This window comes from Amborella trichopoda, chromosome 1 (assembly GCF_054954075.1).
Source record: "Amborella trichopoda isolate Santa Cruz 75 chromosome 1, AtrichopodaSantaCruz75HAP2 v2.0, whole genome shotgun sequence".
Lineage (NCBI taxonomy): Eukaryota > Viridiplantae > Streptophyta > Magnoliopsida > Amborellales > Amborellaceae > Amborella > Amborella trichopoda.
This window is the reverse complement of record NC_142336.1, coordinates 26,374,473-26,394,918: the sequence shown is the minus strand read 5'-3', so window position 1 is coordinate 26,394,918 and position 20,446 is coordinate 26,374,473. Positions and strand designations below refer to the sequence as shown.

The 20,446-nt window shown below is 40.8% G+C and overlaps 1 long non-coding RNA gene across 1 annotated transcript in view; it reads left to right on the top strand.

The window, feature by feature from the left end:
- Positions 1-18,833, top strand: part of LOC148783760 (uncharacterized) — a 98,471-nt gene extending 79,638 nt beyond the window's left edge. The window contains exon 3 of the long non-coding RNA XR_016046168.1: positions 17,875-18,833. This is a non-coding gene — a long non-coding RNA (uncharacterized LOC148783760). The remainder of the gene's footprint in view (positions 1-17,874) is intronic.
- Positions 18,834-20,446: the final 1,613 nt, after the last annotated feature.

Below are 20,446 nucleotides of genomic sequence, written 5' to 3'. Positions count from 1 at the left end.
GACCTCATTTTGTGTTTGAATTTTAATTGTTTTTCTACGAATCCAAATAACTTGAAATTTTAGGAGTTCATTCTTGTTTATGATACAAAATCTAACAGATCTGGATAATAGCCAGCAACTCCCTCAGTATAGGGTGGTTGTGCCCTATAGATGGTTCTAGGCTCTCTCGGGTTTTAGGTTTGAAGTTCCAAGAGGCTAGCTCTAAAGTTTCTCATCTCTTTAAAGCTCTAGGGTCTCCATCTCTATCTCTTTAGGTTTTTCTCTCTCTCTATGTCCAATCGTATTCTTTGTCCCCCCTCAAATGACCACGAAAAGAGGCCTTATAAAAGCTTGTTGGAAAGGATATGCACGCATGACCAACAAATCCCTCGATCAAAGATGCACATTTTGAGGGTCACAGATTTAGGCGGCATGGGTCTTGTCGCCGGGGGGCGGCACGGGTCGTGTAACCCAAGTAAATTGAAAAAGTCAAAATTCAATTTGGGGCTAGTCAGAACTGGGCGGCACTGAGAGTGTCATCTGGGTGGCATGGGTTCTGTCACTTGAGCAGCACGCCCCATGTCGCACACACCAATTTTGGTCCAAATTGAGACTTTTTACTTCTGGTGTGTTCTTCAGCCTCTTGTGAAGTTCTTAAAGAAAATTTGAGTCAAAACGGATTATTTTACTATTTTACTGAATTTTTTGGTAAAACAGGGTGTTTACAGAAATATGGGTCAAAACAAGGTTTCTACAGGGTTCCAGGTAAGAGAATTGGTTCTAGGTCACAGGATAGATTGTGTCAACTATGGATTTGGGTTTACTAGATGAAGTATGATCCTAAGGGTTCAGGAAACCACAGAATTTGCCATATTTAAAATGGGGTGTCTACATTTGCCCCTCTTTGGCACTCCTTGTCCTTTGGGGGACAAGTGAGTGGCAAAGAAATAGACACTTTGACGATCTCTGTCCTTTGAGGGATAGGTGAACGTCAAAGATAAAGCAAATCCTGAAGTCACGTGGTCAGGGGGCACACCAACTATTCCCTCCAAATGCGCTCACCGAGCTCACTCACCTAGAGCATTTTTCCCTCTAGGCTTTTCGGCGTGAGATGTCGGTGAGTTACACAAGCTTGAAACTCGAGTTGGATTTTCTGACCGTGTCACTTAACTTCTGGGGTTTTGCAGTTTGAAATTTTTAACCCTGGCATTTTCTTTGATCTCCTTAGGATTTCCTAAGGTTGTCTATGGTAAAGGAATTTTATAGGAAGAGACTTGTCTGGTTGAATCCGAAGAGAGAGACGAGGTAGTAATGCGGTAATCGCATCAACGTGGGAATCGCAGTAACACAGTGATCATCACATATGGGTGTCGAATCTCCTTTGTTTTAAAAGTCTTTTAAGAAAAATTGAACTTAGGGGAAGATTTAAAATAGAACTCGGAGCAGGGACAGGTTACGATTTTAATAAAGAAATAAAAGTTTTTGAAAACACATGACATATAGTGAAAATTTTAAAAAGAGGAAGATATTTCGAAAACAAAGTTGGTTAATAATTTTAACTCTTGCAACCATAGAACCCTCTAAGAAATTTAGCGTCATGCAGCAATGGACCATCACTCGACCCTTTTACGTCATATGGGGATAGAAATTTTCATTGAATAGGGTTGTTGTGCCCTGAACACACCTGACCTTTTACGTCATATGGGGATAAACGTTACCCTTCTCAGCTCTTTCACGTCGCATGATTTTGACATAGAACTGAATTGGCTTTAGTTGTCAGTTTAGGCTCATGCCACCAAGGAGCATTTTCTCTCTCTCTCTTTTTTGTTATATCATTAAAGGGGTAAAACAAGGTTCAAGCTGGGAGACACGACGCATGCCGCCTGGGTGACACGGGGCACATCACTCAGTCTTAGGTACGGACTTGGGCGACACGGGGCGTGCCGCCCAGTCCACCAACCCCCAAATTTCATTTTTATCATTTTGTTCAGTTTTAGGGTTATCTAAACCCTCTGTTGGCCAAAGTGGATAGCCACAAGACGAGTTTTGAGTCAGATTTCTTGCTTTCTATAAAAATCAAACTCCTTTCCATTCTCTCTTCATCCTTCAAGCTCTTCTTTCTTCTTCACAACTTCATCTTCTTGCTTTCTTCATCGTTTTCCCTCTGATCTTGCTAGTTTTTCTTCTTCTTACTCTTACAGTTTCATGGCTCCTAGGAAAGACGATACGGTTTCCAAGGGCAAAGGGATGGTTTCTAAGCAGGCTAATAATGGAAGAGATGAGGAGGCTTCCCCTCTTTTTCCTAGAGTTAGGCACTTCCCTGAAAGTCTGCCCTCTCACATCCCGTAGGGCTTCGATCGGGCGAAGTTCCTCGAAGTGTCAATGGCTTTCCCATCATCGAACCCTAGTTCCGGGATTGGTTTCTTTCCGCTCGGTAGTGGCTCAAGCTCATGACTCTTCTGGCTTCAATTTCGATGATAGGCATCTTGAACATGGCCTCTTGCCATGTGAAATTTCCACTCCTTGAGGCTCTTGCTGAGAGGTTCAACTATCAGACTATCAGACGAACACTTTCTTTTTTTCCACATGTGACACAACGCCAACTTTGGAGGAAGTTATCATGATTTATGGCTTGAACGTGGCCGGTATTGGATATCAACCTTCCACTGCCATCGACGACCATTCTATCACTGTTGGGGGCTGTTTATTCTTCTCATGGTCAGTGGGTTGATACAGAGTTGCTGGTCCAAAATTGAGAGCAATCTCGAGCTGCCGAACAAATTCGTATTTTTCTTTTTGTGTTGTTGGACTCCATTCTCTTTCCGAGTGGTCGTAAGATGGTTCGCAATTCCCTTTTTCCTTTAGTCCATGCCTTATGGGAACTAGCGGGTTACACGGGCATATACTAGGGTCTTCACGACAGGGTCACGTGAGGTGGCCGATTTATTGAGGGTAGTGTCTTGATTTTGCAGGTATATTTTTTAACATAATTTTATTTTATTTTGTCCCTGAAACTTAGTTTTTTGTCTAGGTTTTGGGCTCTGAAACCCATATTTTTGTCACAAGAATTAATTGGAAAAAGCTCGGCTTGATCCAAGAGGGTCTCAGTTGGGCGACACTACCAGTGTCGCCCAAACCAATTTCCCCCGATCATTCCGGGGTTCTTGAATTTTTATTGTGTGACCTTTTGGGATGCTTTTGACTCCTGTTTTCTAAAGATTTGGGCCTACGAACATGTCACTGTTGTCCGCCCTACTCGGTCAATGATAGTTATATCTGCTGCTCTGGGACTAGCATATGTCAACGACACCACTTGACCCTAGGATGTCAATTATTATCAGAGGATTCTTGACGAGTTTTCTTCATTCGATTAGGTGATCAAGGGTCTTGAAAACATATCCCTATTGCTTCCTACTTTAGGGCATTCATGTTCTATTCTGGCAGGGCTGAACTTCACAGAGGGATATTTCCCTCAGAGGGTGCTTTGCCAGTTTCGCCATACTCAGAATTACACTTCTCCATGAGAGGTGATCGATCGTCGCCCTATCTTTCTACTTCGTCGACACTCTTCAACCCTTCGGGTCAAGGCAAGTTTGTCATGGAAGGGAAAGAAGTACTCTTTTAGTGAGGGGTTAGCTAAGCAAGACAAGCCCACAACCACTCGAACTATGATTCTTGGTGGGACGTGCCTGTCCTCTTTCACTATGCCCCAGATCCTCGAGATTTTGTGGCGAGTCTTATGTTCTTGCTCAGGATCTCGTGCCTCATCGAGAAGATGGTGCCTCTTGTTCAAATAAACGAATCAAATCCAATGAGGACATATGTGACCTCAACTTGGAAGAAGCTGAAGTAGAATTGGCTCGATGGGTGGCCTTTGTGGCAAAACTCAAGGAGCAGGATGTTGATCCGAAACCGAAGACTGAATAGCCAAAATATTTTCTTTTCTTTATTTTGTCCTTGGCACGAATAAGTTGATCTCATGATCAGCATTATTTTTCAATAATTTTATTTTTGTTGAAGTCTGTTAAGATAGTAGGAATTTGAGTCATAGGACCAAGTTTAATGGCGTGCACGCCTGTAATAAGCCCATTTTAATGGATGAATAAAAGTAGAGTTTTGAGATACCCAAAATTTTGTTTTCTATTCTTCTTGATCTCTCTTTTTTCTTTTCTTTTTTTTTTTTACTGCCCCTGTTGGGCGTCTTTTAACTTGTACATGTGCAATTGATTTATCGAAGCATAGCGGGATACTTTCTTTGCAAACATCTTTCAAAATTTTACAAACCCAGCCCCCTAGTTGTAGGGTTTTTGTCTCGAATTTCCAGCTATTGGGTCATCATACACACACATAGGAATAAGCTTGCCTCATTTTGCCCAAGGGCATCCAGTCGGGAGAAAGACGCTCCCAAACTAGCCAATTTCATCATTGACGAGGTTCACCCATCTCTTATATGTGGTAGTTAGTATTTATACTCTTACAACCATGGAGTGCCTGACTAGTGTTGAGCTTTCATAATAGGCATAGAAAGTTGGCTTCAAGAATGAGGCCAGATGACTAACAGTCTAACCTTTTGTAGTGATGGAGGAAGTCCTTTCTAAAAGGATTTTGAAAATGGACAATTTAAAAGTCCATTTGAAAAGCATTTTCAAAAAGAACGGGTGTTACAGTTTTGCCACCTGTGGCCCTTTGGTGGTCATTTTCTTTATCAATTTTTTACCCCGAGATGATGAAAGGATTTTCTTGTGGGATCGTGAGAACTCAGGAGTCTCGAAGTTGTCCTTTTACCTTTGGAGCTTTCATCTTGTGCTTCACGGATCCATAAAGAATTCTTTGGATTCTTGTCGGACTTTCATCTTGGAGAGGTCTCGATATTATCCTAGGGTTTGTCGAAATCACTTTGGTTTTCCATTCATGTCACCCCTCTACATCTTTCTGAGTTGGTTCTGTTGGGAGCCTGCAGGGTTTAGGAGGAGTCTTCATCCTCAGGGTCTGCTTGTGCATTATTGTTGAAACTTACAAGTACTTATTTGTACTTGAGTGTTTTGGGTCGAAAGCTCCCTCTTGGAGATTTTTTTTTTTTTCCTTTTGCCCGCGATGCCTTTTTAGGTTTTCACTACATCCTTTTTTTTTTTTCTTTATATTCTTTCATTTTTTCTTTTGAGATGCCTTTTCAAGTTTTCACCATACTTTTGAGCCCGTTATGGGTAATATTTTCTAAGATACATTGCATTAATGGGGTCATTGAGTTCATACCCCTCCTGATTTTTAATATTATACGAATGGCCTTCATCCACTCTGGAAATCATGAATGGCCCCTCCCAATTAGGTTTGAACTTGCCTAAAGGGTGTGGATTTGCAGGAGTGTGGAAGATTTTCTTGAGTATCATGTCTCCTTCTTTGAACTGTCGAGGAGCAACTTTTCTTTGATATGCCCTCTCGACCCTACGCTAATAAGCAACGATATTTTGTGTCGATCGTAGTCGTTTTTCTTCCAAATTAATGGGAGCAGTGATTCGTCCTTCGATCGTTTGTCCCTCATCTAAATTTCTATGAATGAGCACTCGGAGAGATGTTATCTCAACTTCAATGGATAGCACTGCTTCCATATCATACACCATTGAGTATGGGGTCATGCCAGTACGAGTCTTCTCAGTTGTCTGGTTGGCCAATAGGGCGTCGTTTAGCGTTTCGTACCAATATTTTCCACATTTTATGATTCTTTCTATTATTTTGAGAAGTCCTTTGTTTGTGGCATCCGCTTGTCCATTTCCTTGAGGGTAGTAAGGTGTGTAAAATTTCTGCGTTATCCCGAATTTTTTACACACCTTAGTGACCCTTTCATTGTTGAAATTGAATCCATTGTCAGTAATGATTGACTCATGAACACCAAATCTGAATACAATGTTGTTCTTTATGAAACGGGCAACATGTTGTCCTTCTATTTTGACACATGATGCGGTCTCTACCCATTTTGTGAAGTACTCTATAGTCGTAAATATAAAATGGTGACCGTTTGAGGCTTTTGGTGATATCATTCTGATGACATCAAGACCCCACATGGCAAAGGGCCATATGGGGGGTGTTGAGTTGAGTGGTACGGATGGTGCATGGATGAGGCCTCCATAAAGTTGACATTTGAGACATCTCTTAACGAACTTCTAAGAATCTTCAGTCATGGTGGTCCAGTAATAGCCTTGGCGCCTAATTTTCTGAGCTAAGGCAGCTGCCCTAGAATGACCTCCTTCATTGTGTAACTCTGTCAGTACTTGGTCGATTTCTGGCTGATCGAGACATCGTAGAATGATGTCATCTAATGATTTCTTGAACAGGAGGTCACCTCTTACCAAGATTCCCATCGAAAACCTTCGAAGGTCTTCTTTATCTTTTTTGGTGGCTCCTTCGGATAGAACATCGTGGAACCATGGTTTTGCCTTAACTAACGCATCTGAAGCCACAAGAGACACTTCCCCATCGTTCTCATTTTCTTACTCTATTTCTTTTTCGATCCTTGGTGGGGAAGGGTCATTTTTTGTCCTGATGTAGAATGGAAGCGTGGTGATTTCTGGGGGAATATCAATTATTGAGGCAAGGGTTGCAAGAGTGTCGGCGAACCGATTATTTTCCCTAGACACGTGCTAGAAGGTGATTTTCTTAAAATATGGGATCATCTTTTCCACCTTTTTTTGATAAGGTTTAAGCTTTTCTTCTTTCACCTTCCAAATCCCTTGAATTTGGTTTATGACAATTAAGGAGTCACCAATCACTCGTATTTGCTGGATTTTCATTCTCATGGCGCTCTCGAGCCCAGCTATCAAGAATTCATATTCAGCAATGTTATTGGTACATGGTAAATTCAATCTAATGGCTATTGGCATTAAAATCTTCTCGAGTGAGCATAGTATGGCTCCTATACCTGACCCCCGTATTCATTCTTTACACCGTCGAAGTTTAGCTCCCAAATTGAATCCTCAATTGTGCAGAGGTTCCCATCAGGGAGATCCGTGTTGACGAGAATGTTATCTGACAGTGTGTGTTCAGCTAAATGGTCAGCAATGACTTGTCCTTTGACCGATTTTTTAGTGACACACTCGATCTCGAACTTGCTCAACAGCATTCTCCACTTCGTCAAACGTCCATTAAGGACTGGTCTCTCCAATAGGTACTTGAGTGGGTCTATTTTTTTTATGAGCTTGACTAAATAAGATAAGACAGAATGTCTTAACTTCTGCATAACCCAAACAAGTGTTAAGCAATGCTTCTCCACATTTGTGTATCTTGTCTCATAGTCAACCATGGTTTTGCTGATGTAGTATATCATTTGTTCTTTTTCATGGTTGTCGTATTGTCCTAACATTGCCCCCATGGTCTTGTCTTTCACAGATATGTATAGGAATAAGGGGTTTATCTAGACTTAGAGGACTAAGGATGGGTGGTTTGGTGAGGTACTCCTTGATTTTATCAAACGCTTCTTAGCATTCATTATCCCATAGGAATGGGGTATCTTTCTTAAGAAGTCTATTGAATGGTGCGCACTTGTCTGCTAGTTGTGAAATGAAACGTCTTATGGCTTGTATGTGACCTTGAAGCCCACATATTTCTCTAATATTTTGGGGAGGGGGCATTTTTGTAATGGCTCGTATTTTGGACGGGTCCACCTCAATGCCCCTTTGGCTTACTATAAATCCTAGTAATTTGTCAGATTCAACTCCAAAGGTACATTTTTTTGGATTGAGTTTGAGTTGATGTTTTCAGAGTCTTTCGAAAATGGTTCTCAGGTTGGTGAGATGATCAAACCTGGTCTTCGACTTGACCTGAATGTCGTCAACATAATCTTCCATAATGGTATGCATTAAGTCATGGAAGATACTAATCATTGCCTGATGATAAGTTGCCCCTGCATTTTTTAGACCAAAGGGCATGATGTTGTAGCAGTAAGTTCCCTATTGTGTTATGAATGAAGTCTTGGTTTCATCTTCTTTTTCCATGAGGATTTGGTTGTAACCCGAGAAGCTGTCCATGAATGACAACATCTCGTGCCCTGCAGTGTTGTCCTATATTTAGTAACAGGAAATTGTCTTTGGGACATGCCTTGTTGAGGTCTCCATAGTCGTACTCGGATCCTCTCGTATTTTTTGGGTACGACCACTAGGTTGGCCAACCATTTGAGTAATCGACGGGTGTAATGAACTTCACCTTGAGCAGTTTATCAATTTCTTCCTTAATTTTGAGCTCAAGGTGGGTCTTTTGATGTCGAAGTTTCTGCCTTACAGGCTTTGCCGCTTCATTGAATATTACATCATGTTGCACCAACATGGGATCAAACCCTGGCATATGATCGTATGACCAGGCGAAGACATCTCTATATTCCTTGAAAAAGGAAATCATAATTTCCCGCTCCTCAAGAGATAGGGAGGTTCCAATCTTGGTTAACCTTGGGTCCTTCTCAGTTCCTATGTTCACAATGATAGCCGTTGGGTCACCATCGAACCTCTTCTTGAATTGCTTGACATGGGAAGTGAGTTCCTCAGGTTGAGAGATTTTCTTAGACTCTTGGCTCTCTTGATCTTCGTCTTGGTCATCCAATTCGCCATCTTGGGTGTTGTGCACCATTATTGGTCTATCTTGAATGTTCGTTGTTTTTTAAAATTCTTTCCATTATCATTAGTTTTATCATGTTTTGAATTTTCAACAGTGGATTTTGAAATATCAGAAGAGGTATCCCTTATGGGACTTTCGAGAGTTATGTTGAGGACTGGATGCGCAGGGGTGGTTAGATGGCCACCCTGCGTCGATCCGTTTTTTGGCACCGGAACTTGAAGGTGCCGCTTGTATGCTTCCAGCGATGTTGGAGATAGAGGAGTGATTGATCAATTTCGTTCCTGGGTTTGAATAGGCGGATGAGCATGCTTGGCTACGTTAGAGCCAATTGTGCATACCTTCAAGTCCAGGTTAGCAAAAAGGTCTTCAATTCCTAGTTCTTGTATGTGCTGAGATGTAGAAGAAGAATTATTTCCCGTTGGGGATTCAACAGTCACCTTTGGCCATTTGAAGGACGGACGTCGGGAGGATCGAGGCTTTGAATGCCTCTAGATACAAAGCTCGGATAACGTGAAGGCTCCATCCGGCTTTGAAATAGGGTGAGAGTGCACCCGAGTCCTCTTCGATTCCCGTTTTCAGTTTTAGCTTGGGGTGATGCAGAAATTGCCTCCCTTAAGCCTTGTCTTGACTCCCTAAGCTTTGGCCTAGTTGGAAGCCTTAAGAGAAGAGCATGTCTAAGCCTCGAGGGACCCAAAGCAGTATTAATGTTAACATTGGATAATCTCTTCCATCGATGCGGAAGTTTGTAAAATTTGAGAAACAGGGTCACTGGCCTCTTGGCGTAAGGTGGCACAATCAGCTTGCTCGAAGGAAGCGAGTGGGATTTCTCCAAGCTCGACCCCTATGGCTAGCGGCCCATTATGTATACTAGGATTGAGAAAAGCAGGGGGTTCAGCACATACCTTTGCGACACCACTTTTGTTCAGAAATTTTAGGTATTGATGGAGCATAGATGCGACCACGAGGTTTTCATGCAACAATAGTCTTCCTAACAGCAGGTTGAATGAAGTTTTATGTCCAAGATATAAAACTTTATCATTTGGACAATAGGACCGATCTTGAGTGTGAGAGGCAATATGCCTTCAGCTTGTCTCTTGGTCCCGTCGTATGCGACGATAATTTGTTAGCACGGCTCGAAGTCATCTGGGCATTTGCCTATTTGCTTCACCATTTTCATAGGGCATATGTTGAAGGATGCCCCATTATCAACAATAACTCTTCGTATTTCATATCCTTGCATGAAAACAGTGACGTGCAGAGGGTGGACATGAAAACGGTTGAAGCTACCTAGGATGTCATCATCCATGAATACAATTGGCATTGGTTCCATCAATTGTTTGATCATTCCACACAACTCGTCCGGTTGTGTGTTGCTCAGGATGTGTGTCTTAGCAAGAACCCTTTCGATCTGGGCTCTGCGTGCGGGCGAGTAACTCCAGGATGGAGATTTGAGCCTGGATCTTTCCGAGATGAGTCGGTAGATCGTAGTGGTTGCAGATCCTTGAGTTTCTTTATTCGACTCATGATCTGCGACCCCAGCTAGTTGTTTGGCTTTCGAGGTGTTTCCCATTCTTTTATTGAGAGTGTCAGCCATCAGTTGAATGGGTTTGAACACTCAGCTTTTTCAGGTTAAGGAATCAACCTCGCCATCCAGAAGCTCGATAGGGTCGACCCTAGCAAGAGTAATGGGAGACTTTAGGGTGTTAGCCCCTTGTTTGGAAGATGGCATCTTTTCATTGGTCCTGACCATATCGATTTCTAATGTATCACCTTCACCATATTGATCCCATTTGGGAAGGTTGTCGAGGTTTGGAGATGAAGGGATTCCTCTTAGAAGGTCTAATATTTTTCGGGTTTTTGGAGGTAATGATCACAAGTAAATATGAACTGACTTAGATCATCTTCTTCATCTCCACTTTCAACCATGTGAATGGCAATGTTCTCTTTTGCGTTGTCTTGAGCTCCGGGCTTTGTCAGTCGTTGTGACCATATTTTTAGGGAGAGGATATGTGAAGATACCCATCTTTTTATTAGGTTCTTCAACGGGTTGATTTCTAGGCGCGACAGTGATGTTCCCCCTATTTATTAACTCTTGAATCACCCATTTCAAATATATACAGTTTTGGGTATCATGAGCATGGTTTTGATGCCATTTGCACCACTTTCTCTTATCAGTGACATGAAACGGTGATTCAGATGGTGGCGGGAGGTAAACCATGTTTCTAGCCAGGAGTAATTTCAGCACTTTTTCTAGTGGGTCTTTGAGAGGAGTGAAATTATCCTCTTGCCTTTGGTTATTATTTCAAGTGTTGGCTCTAGGCTAACCCCTTCAGTTTTGGTTCTGATTGTTGTGCTGAGTGGCTGAACCTTGAGCAGGTCCGTTAACGACAATTTCATTAACCTGACCGAAAGTCGTTCCCTTGCTATTGTTTTTTATCTTATTTTGGGGAGTCGTTATTGGTTTATTGTCGAGCTTGATGCTGTGGATTATCCCTCTTGCCCGTTCATGTCGCACCACCCGCTCAATCATGGAGTCAAAAGAGTGGGGGATAAAACCATGGTTGAAAAAGGTCTTGTATTCAAGAACGACATTCTCCATGGCCATAGAGATTTGGCTAGGTCTGTCAGTGGGCATTCTATGACCCGAATTGCCGCCTCACAAAACTTATGGATGAAATCCTCGAAGGATTCTCCTGGACTTTGCTTTGTTGCTCTGAGCTCGCCCAGGGATAGAGATCTTCGTATCGACCTGCAATAGTGAGAGACGAATAGGTTGAACATTTCGTCTCGAGTGCTGTGTGGTTGAGCGGACATTGTTCTCCGATGCCAGTTTAAGGCCTCACCGGTCAGTGTTTGCGAAAATATGGCCTTTAGTTGGTTAAGCATGTCTCGCAAAGCTCTCATGGAGAGGAGATACGTGTTGACGTAAGCATCTGGATCGCTCTTCCCATTAAACGTGTTCCTAAATTCTGGGACAACAAATCCCAAGGGAAGGTCCTTCATGCCTCCCAGGGTCTCTTGAACATAGGACCTTGGGGGTAGAATTTCATGCAGGCCCATTCTTACGAGCATAGCATGCATTGCTTTTAAAGTGCCTTCTTGTTGAGTATTTGACGTGACAGTAGGCCCACCGGTCGGTGGGTTCCTAAGCGTAGATTGATAAGTTGAATTCTGGGGTCCACGTTGGCCTGCGTGGGGCTGAGGTTGATGGGTCATAGTCACCGAGACGGTTTGATACATTTGTGCCTGAGGGGCGTATTGACCCATTGGTGTCACCACCGGTTGTGGAAATGGCACAGTTTGTTGTACCGAGTGAACTAAGGGGACCAATTGAAGAATCATCTGACTCAGTTGTGCTAGGGGTTAACCTATACCACCAAGTTAGTTTGGCATCAACCCATGAGCTAGGCCATGAACAGTATAACCTAGGTCAACTAGACTTTTAAGGGCAGCATGGACTCCTATCTCGCCTAAGGGTTGGTCTAGATTGACACCTCTGCTTTGTATATTATTAAAAATATCATGAGCTATACTGTGGTGGCTCGAGGTTGAGTTGGATCCCCTAGACCTAGGTGGGCCTTGATTCTGAGGTCGTTGCACCTTGGAGTTATCTTGGTTCGAGTTGTGGGAATTGGCATTAGAGGCTGCATGAATTTCTTCCCTCACTCAACTTCTACTTTGGTTACTTAAAATCCCCTATACGAGGACACCTGGTTGAACCCCCTGACTATTCAGAGTCTTTCAGACTGAATTGGCTTTTCGGATCACACCGATTTCAGGATTAAGAGTGGATGCTTGGGACTTTGCCTCTAATTGAAGACCTGGGTGTTGGATAATGGATTGGCTTGAGGTTTGTTGATAAGTCCAAGGGATTGTAGTGTACTGGTCCCTAGGTTTAGGCAGGTTGGGCTTAAAGTCAACCATGGAACGATCATCATAGTCGCCTTGAGTAACCAACATGATGACTTTCTTTGGCTGGGTTCTAGAATCTAGACTTAGGTATGATCTAAACTCGTTGACCTAGGGCAGACCTAGCCTGACTTTAGGGCCAAAACCTTAACTAAGACAAAGGCTAAGACTAGCCTAGAACCTAGACTTTCTAGACTCAATGGGTTTTGGTTCAGACCCTGAACTAGGGTAAGCCTAGTCTAGCTCTACAGGCAACTCTAAGCTTAGACCTATGCTAGAACCTAGACTAAGATCTAGACTAGATGGGTGCAAGTCTCAGCTCGAACCAATAGTGGGTCTAGGTTTGGCCTGGGTGTGAGCCTGGTTCGGACCTGGACTGAGCTGGGTGCAAGCCTGAGCTTGGACCTAGAGGGTTGTAAAAATCAGACCGAGAATGGACCTGGGCTAGGCTAGGTATAAGCCTGAACGTGGACCTCGAGAATTTAGCTTGAACCAAAGGCTGGTGGGGGCTGAGATCTAAGATGAACAAAACAGTAATAAGCAAGCAAGCACATGAAAACATTAGACCTAATTAGCTTGAGAGTGGGTTCTAACTATTGAAATGTGGCTAGGCTGATATAGGTCCCCACATAGGTCCTGGCCTCCTGTTATAGGATGTTCACCAGGTCCTACTATATGCAGAATGCTTTGAGGCAAAGGTTTACAAAGGGGCGCTCACAGTTAAAGTTACACGAATCCCAACCTCCTTGACTCTCAAAGGTAGGTTCCCTCATGCCGTTAACACAGATTTTGAGGGTTTTCAAAACATTTGTTTGCTGGTTTCCCGGGCACTCCCGGTTCAGTGTGTGCTAGAGTGTGCAAACAAGCACGCAATTAAAATAAATTCAAGCACACAATGCACCAAAACAATAAAGGAAATAAGTGAGCGCTTGGCACTGATCATGCCTAGCGATGCGCGCTTTGAGGAGAAACTCGCTCGAAGTACGGTATAGACGGAGGGGTAAGCAACCCCTAAAAAGGTAAAGTCAGAACAATGAGACCAGGCACAGTCAGTGCTAAGTCGAGCGCAGCCCCAGTCGAGGGTGATTCGAACAGGACACGGTTCAAGGAGGGTGTAAGCAATCCTCGATATTTTTTTTTTATTTTTAAAATTTTTTTATCTTTTTTAACCTTGATGAAATACAGTTAAACTAAGCATGGTGAAAGCAGGGAAAACATGGTTTCAGTCAAAATTAACAGACTAAAATGAAATAAATAAAGTTAGAAGCAACACAGACCTCTTTGAAGCAAAATATTTTTTTTATATTTTTAAAAAATTTATTTTAAGTCAAAATTTGGTCAACAGAGAGCCAAAAGTCCCTGGAATAGGCTATGGGTGTCCCAGAAGTTTTTTGAGGCACTTGCAATTAGGCAACACTAGTGGTGGCGCCCGGGTGGCACTGCTGGTGTTGCCCTTGTAGAGTGGACGACACTACTAGTGTCACGCAAAAAATTATTTTTTTATATTTTTTTCTTGTCAAAATGGATGAAGCAAGAAAAAATATATATTTAAAATGAAATAAATTAAAACAGATTAAAGTATAACAGTTAAGATGGAACAATAAAATATTTTTTTGGTATTTTCTAAAAAATTATTTTGCTTTGAAATATTTTGAGCACTGACAAGAGAGTCCCATGACCCAGACTACAAAATTTCAAAAACAATCTGACTTGGGTAAGGCGTGTCGCTCTGGACCTGGGCGGCACGGCCCGTATTGCCTGGGCAGCACGCGCTGTCACCTGAGCGGCATGCCTCATGTCGCCTGAGTGGCACGCCTAGTTTCACACAAGGCAAACAGGGTTTCAGAGCACCGAAACCTTGGGTCCTTGTCATAGCCAGGGTTTTGGACCCTTTTTTTACTGAAAACAGTGAAAAGTAGTGAACAAAAATCGTATTTTGAGGCTTGGATCAAGCTCGAAATGCACCACGGTGGGCGCCAAACTGTTTACAATGCAAAATGTGACAGATCTGGGAATAAAGATCTCTCGGATTTGACACCGTTAAATTATGAAAATGAAGGAAATGCAGTGGTAAAGAAAGTGAGACAAACCAAATTCAGGCCATATCTACCCGGAAGTGAGCATATGTGCTCTCAGATCTGTGGCAGGGCCAGCATGATCCAAAAATATCCAAAATACGATTTTTAAGCAAATTAACCAAAACAGAGCAAAATAAAATTAAAATAACGAAATAAGAATAAAAAAGAAGGAAAAAAGTGATACCGAACCGGGCTAGATGGTTCGGGATGCCCGAGCCTTTTGGGGGCCCCCCCGTATCAAAACCGGTCCTCTTTTGTCTCTTTGATCCGGATATTAGCCAGCAAGTCTCTTTAGTATAGGATGGTTGTACCCTATAGATGGTTCCAGGCTCTCTCAAGTTTTAGGCTTGAACTTCCAGGAGGCTAGCTCTAAGGTTTCTCATCTCTCTGAAGCTCTAGGGTTTCCATCTCTATCTCTCTAGGTTTTTCTCTCTCTATCTCCAATTGCATTCTTCATCCCCCTTCCAATGACCACGAAAGAAGGATATGCATGCATAACCAACAAATCCCTTGGTCAAAGATGCACATTTTGAGGGTCATGGATTTAAGCGGCACGGGTCGTGTGACCAGGGCGACACGGGGCGTGCTGCCCAAGTAGATTAAAAAAGTCAAAATTCAATTTGGGGCTGGTTGGAACTGGCGGCACTGGGTGTGTCATTTGGGCGGCATGGGTCGAATGGCATGGGCAGCACACCCTATGTGGCCTGGGCGGCATGCCCCGTATCTCACATACCAATTCTGGTCCAAATTGAGATTTTTTCACTTTTGTGTGTTCTTCAGCCTCTTGTGAAGCTCTCAAAGAAAATTTGGGTCAAAACATATTTTTGTACTATTTTTAATGATTTGTTTTGTAAACAGGATGTTTACAGAAATCTAGGTCAAAACAGGGTTTCTACATGGTTTCGGGTAGCCGTGACGGTTGCCAGTGTTTATTTGCATGAAAAATATATAGGAATGGACATAGTAGGTCCCTTACGGTGTTTTAAGCCACGCTGTCTGAAAAATTGGATGGCACCAAGCCTCTGGACGAAATCACTGTTCATTTTCGCCCATAAGCGTTGCGTAGGGGCTTTATATATATATACACACATATACTTTATAATGATCGAGCTAATATATTATTCCAGTTAGACAGTAGAAGTGAGAATCCAAGGTAACAAATTTGATTCCTCCTCTTTTTCTTAAGGCTTAAAAGAAAATATCATATAAGTTTTTCTATTAAAAAAGGGGAGACAATTGTATAAGATATCAAATTCAAACAAATAAAGTAAGGTGCACCTCTAAACTATATTGAAAGATAATATTGCAATACTTAGAAAGTTTTGCAATGACATTATTCGGGGCTGATTTTTGGATATCCGAATCTCAGATAAAGCACAAGGAATCAAAAGATTGGATTAACTTTAATATATAAATCAAAGAGTCCTCAAGCGTATGGTCAATCAGTATGTTATCTGTAGAGATACCTCAAACCAATAATATAAGCGAGACTTGCCCTACAAGTCCTCATATGCCTTGAAAGTTTTGCAATTAGCCGTCATATATCTTAACTATCGGACATACTCAGGAATTGTCACAAATGTCATTATAAGACCAGACTGTGGAATCAATGATCCCAATGCCAATATATGTCGTTTTGCTCTATTTAAGGGAAGTTTAGATATAAGTTGACAAGATGTGAGGAATTCCATTCGTTAAAGGGGTTGGAACAGTCAAATATACCCAAAGACTATCACAAATCTGATTTTGAGACTACGAAGGGATCAATGATCCTATGGAAAATATATGCATGCCCACATTATTAAAGGGTAATTTGCATATAAATTGACTAGTTTTGGGTCTTCAAAGGTGAACTATGCAAACCTCACAAAATCACATTAAATCGAGGTGAAATTTGCATATGATGATTGTTAGTCATTATCTGTCTTCAGTCCGATATTCATAAAGAATGAACATCATTTAATAGGTCTTCTGATCCATCATATGTTAAACAAGTTTAATTGACAAGCCTATCCACAATGACAGGGAAGTGTCTTGAAATATTTGGTGAAAATCTGTTTGATGTTCAATAACCCCTATCTCAAGATTTCAAACATATTGGAAGGAGATCTAGTCCTATATCACACTCCTCGGAAGTAAGCTCCTATGGACACTATTCATTAAAGTGCTAAACAGAAGCCGCAATGATATCTAATAGATAAAAATGTCAAAAAACCTAATAATAAAAAGTCTTTTTATGAGACCAAAGCCCTTGGAATCTTGATTCAAAGCTTTATTATCTTTGTGAAAGTCAGATCGTAAGAATTCTCTATGTGAAAGCACTCCGAACCGTATCAGATGTCATCTCTTGTGATAGGTTTTAACCGATGAAATACTCGTATCTCCTAAATTACTAGGATTTTTCTTGTCAAATTTGGCAAAGATGTTCATCATGAAGAGCCTCACAACATATTTAAATTTCATGATAAAATATTATAAGGGCGTATTAATTTTGTCATCTACTGATTTCTGCTCAGAATGGTGGCAGAGATGCTGAAACTTCAAGGAGGCATATATCTGTCAGTGCTTATCAAAATTGAGTGAGACTTGATCTATTTGGTTCATCTCTGATTTCTTTATCAGCTTGCAAAATTTCATGGAAAAAGGCTTCTTCATCAAAAAATTATGCTCGTCGAATTGAAGCATGTTTAGATGTTCTAACAGTTTTACAATTGAAGACCAAATATAATTGATCTCCTATGTTTTCTCATGGTTCAAACTAGTTCATATGAGTTTGTTTTAGTTCAAATCCGAAATCAAATAAGTAAAAAAATATCCAAAGTAACTGCTTTGAAGGAGATTTAGAAATCAAAGAGCTCAAAATTGTCTCTTACAACCATCACAAGATAGAAGATGTTGAAAACTGTTGATTTTGGATAAACGCAAAGGAAGTGCAAGTCTATCCATCGGGAACAACTCTCACACTCTATTTAACCATTCTCTCATGCACTTACAAGAGGGGATTTGGATAGCATTAAGAGTGTTTTTAATAACTTTTCGGATTCTCCTTGCTGCTAACTTTACTAGATTCTGGGAAGTAGATGAAAATTGGTAGCTTGAAAGCTGGGGACCATGTTTGATAAATTGTGGTATTAGTATTTCACCTGATTGGCATTGGCAAAGCTCAAACGGATGAAAACTACAATATAGGAGAAAATGTGAGACTTTCTCCTGTTTTTTCCGTTATCAAATGCCCCTAACGTCTAACACCCTTAAGAAAGGGATAGAGAGACATCTCATACTTCACTTATTTCCTGCACGTTTCTTGCAGACAGAAAGGTGACTCTAAGCACAATTTCGATTTCAGAGTTGTGCGAACATAGAGAGAACAAACATGAGACGTCCTCACTTACTTGCTACAAGACTCAGAGAAGACCACAAGTGAAGGAAGGTGCCCTTATAATACTAGTGCACATGCATATGCACCCAGCCATTGCCAAGTCTTTTTTCCCTTTCTTTTATATCTTCTTTCTTTTGAGTATGTAGTCTCTTCAAGGCCCAAATGAAAGGTGCCTAAATCTATATTTTCTTGGGTAAATTGTAACAGGGATTTAAATTCCCTGGAGTTCCTCATGAACCCATTGATTGTAAAAATCCATCATTTCTTTTAAGTATGTACGTGGTTGTTCTTTGATGTGAGCATTTCCCTTGATTTTCTCATTTTGCTGAAGTCATGTTCGTAGAAAAAAGGTCTTTATTTTTTGCACATTTTGGAGATGTATTGTCATCCCTAATTATAAAATTTAAAGCTCCAATAATGATGCAGATTGAGCAAATTTATAAATAATTAACATTTTAAAAAATGGACAATCCAAATAATGTGTCACAGATTTGTCTAATATTAATGTGTCACAATCTTATGTGTCAGAGTATATGACTGCCATATGGAATTGTCTCTATCACATCTAATTTATTAATTCTCATTAATTAAAATCTAAATTTATTCTGATTTTATTATCACTAAAACAAATTAGAAAGTGCTAATCTAATATTAAGCATCAATATCGGCCATGTCCTCTCTTTGATTACCCCTTGCTCTCTCTAAAACATTGAGTAATTGTCCTCCATATCTCCTTCCATAATTTGAAAGCATTAATCTAATATTAAGCATCAATATCGGATATTTCCTCTCTTTGATTACCCCTTGCTCTCTCTAAAACATTGAGTAATTGTTGTGACTACTCATCCGTCTCATACAACCCTAATAGGAGCTTCATCTTTGTGTTTCTATTATTTTGTGTGTGTGTTTTTTTTTTTTTTTTTTTTTTTGGAGGTAATTGAGTGAGTGGGGAAGACAGGCCACTACCCATTATTTCAGATTAGAGAGTTTGTTTGTTTGAAGGTGTCATCATTAGGATTCAAAACCATATCATGATAACTAGGTATGGGGTGCTATCGTCGAGACCCAGCCCCTTTCCTATTATTATTATTTTATATGTTGCCTTCAGGTAGGTGCACAAACCTCTCTTCGTCTCATTTTCTCTCTCTCTAAATACCACCGGGTAATATCTCAATGCCACCAACAATTCAATTGCCTAGAAAAACACCACTCCTCTCCACTTAGTTTTTTTTTTTCTGTTCTTTTCAAGAGAGGCCCTTCAGGTTTCTTCAGCGCTTCTAAATCTCTAAGATAAGGAGATCTATTGTCATCCTTTATGTTCACCTTACATTATTGAATGCTTTAGTTTGATGAAAAATATAGAGGAAATAGTTAATTTCACGACATTCATATGCAATATGCATATGATACACTCATTTTCTATAGGGCAAATTTAGCACTAGTAAATAATATTGTCACATTTTTTAATTGTTGTGAAGTGGCTCTTGGGCTGAAAGTTAATTTGAATAAGACATCTATGGTTGAGATTGTAATAAAAGAGTTAGCAAAAGCTATATGGGTATAGGGTAGATCACTTCCCTCTTACTTATCTGAGATTGCCTATCTCATATAAGAGATTATCTTGTTCAGTTTGGGATAAGGTTCTTCAAAGGATTCAAGTGAAGTTGGATCTTCGGAAACCTAAATACTCGTCTTTGAGGGAAGAGCTACTTGCCTTCAATCATGTTTCGCTAATCTCCCCATTTATCAGATGTCAATCATTCAATTGCCCACATTAATTGTTAAAAAAATTGAAAGGATAATGCGGAATTTCTTGTGGGGTACTTTTGGGGACGAAAGAAAATATTATATTCTAAGATGGGATAGGTTGTACTCCAAAAAGAAAATATGGTTTAGGTATTAAAAAAATAAAATTGGTAAACCGAGCTCTTCTTTGTAAATAGTGGTGGTGAAATCTCCTTTTTAAAGATCAGCTGTGGTATAAAGTTCTGGCAGCAAAATATAGTATTGAAAGACAAGGAATGTGGCTAGGGCCTAGCCGGGGCAATAACCAATCCATTTTTTGGAAACCTATTGCTCTTTGTAAACCTCTGATCGCAAGGAATGTAAGATGGATCATCAGTAAGGGGGATTAGATTGCCTTTTGACACCATAAGTGAGTTTGGAACTATTCTCTGAAGCTAATGTTTCCATAAATTTTGAGAAAGTGATAGACCCAAATTAGGTGTCTGAGGTTTTTGAAGGTATAGGCAATCAAGTCATTTGAGTGTGAATTTTCCTTACAATAGGCTTTGTGATGCTCTTATTTTGTAGTTAAGCTCTTGGCTGGATATTTTGCACAAAGTGTATATCCCACATAATTCGGAATATGAGATCATATGGAAGTATGAAAGTGATAAGGTTTTTTCTGTGAAGTCCTGCTACAAGTTGTTATTCCATGATAGATGGCGATCGACCTTGCTACAAGTAGCCCAAATTTGGAAATGGCTAGTACCTCATAAAG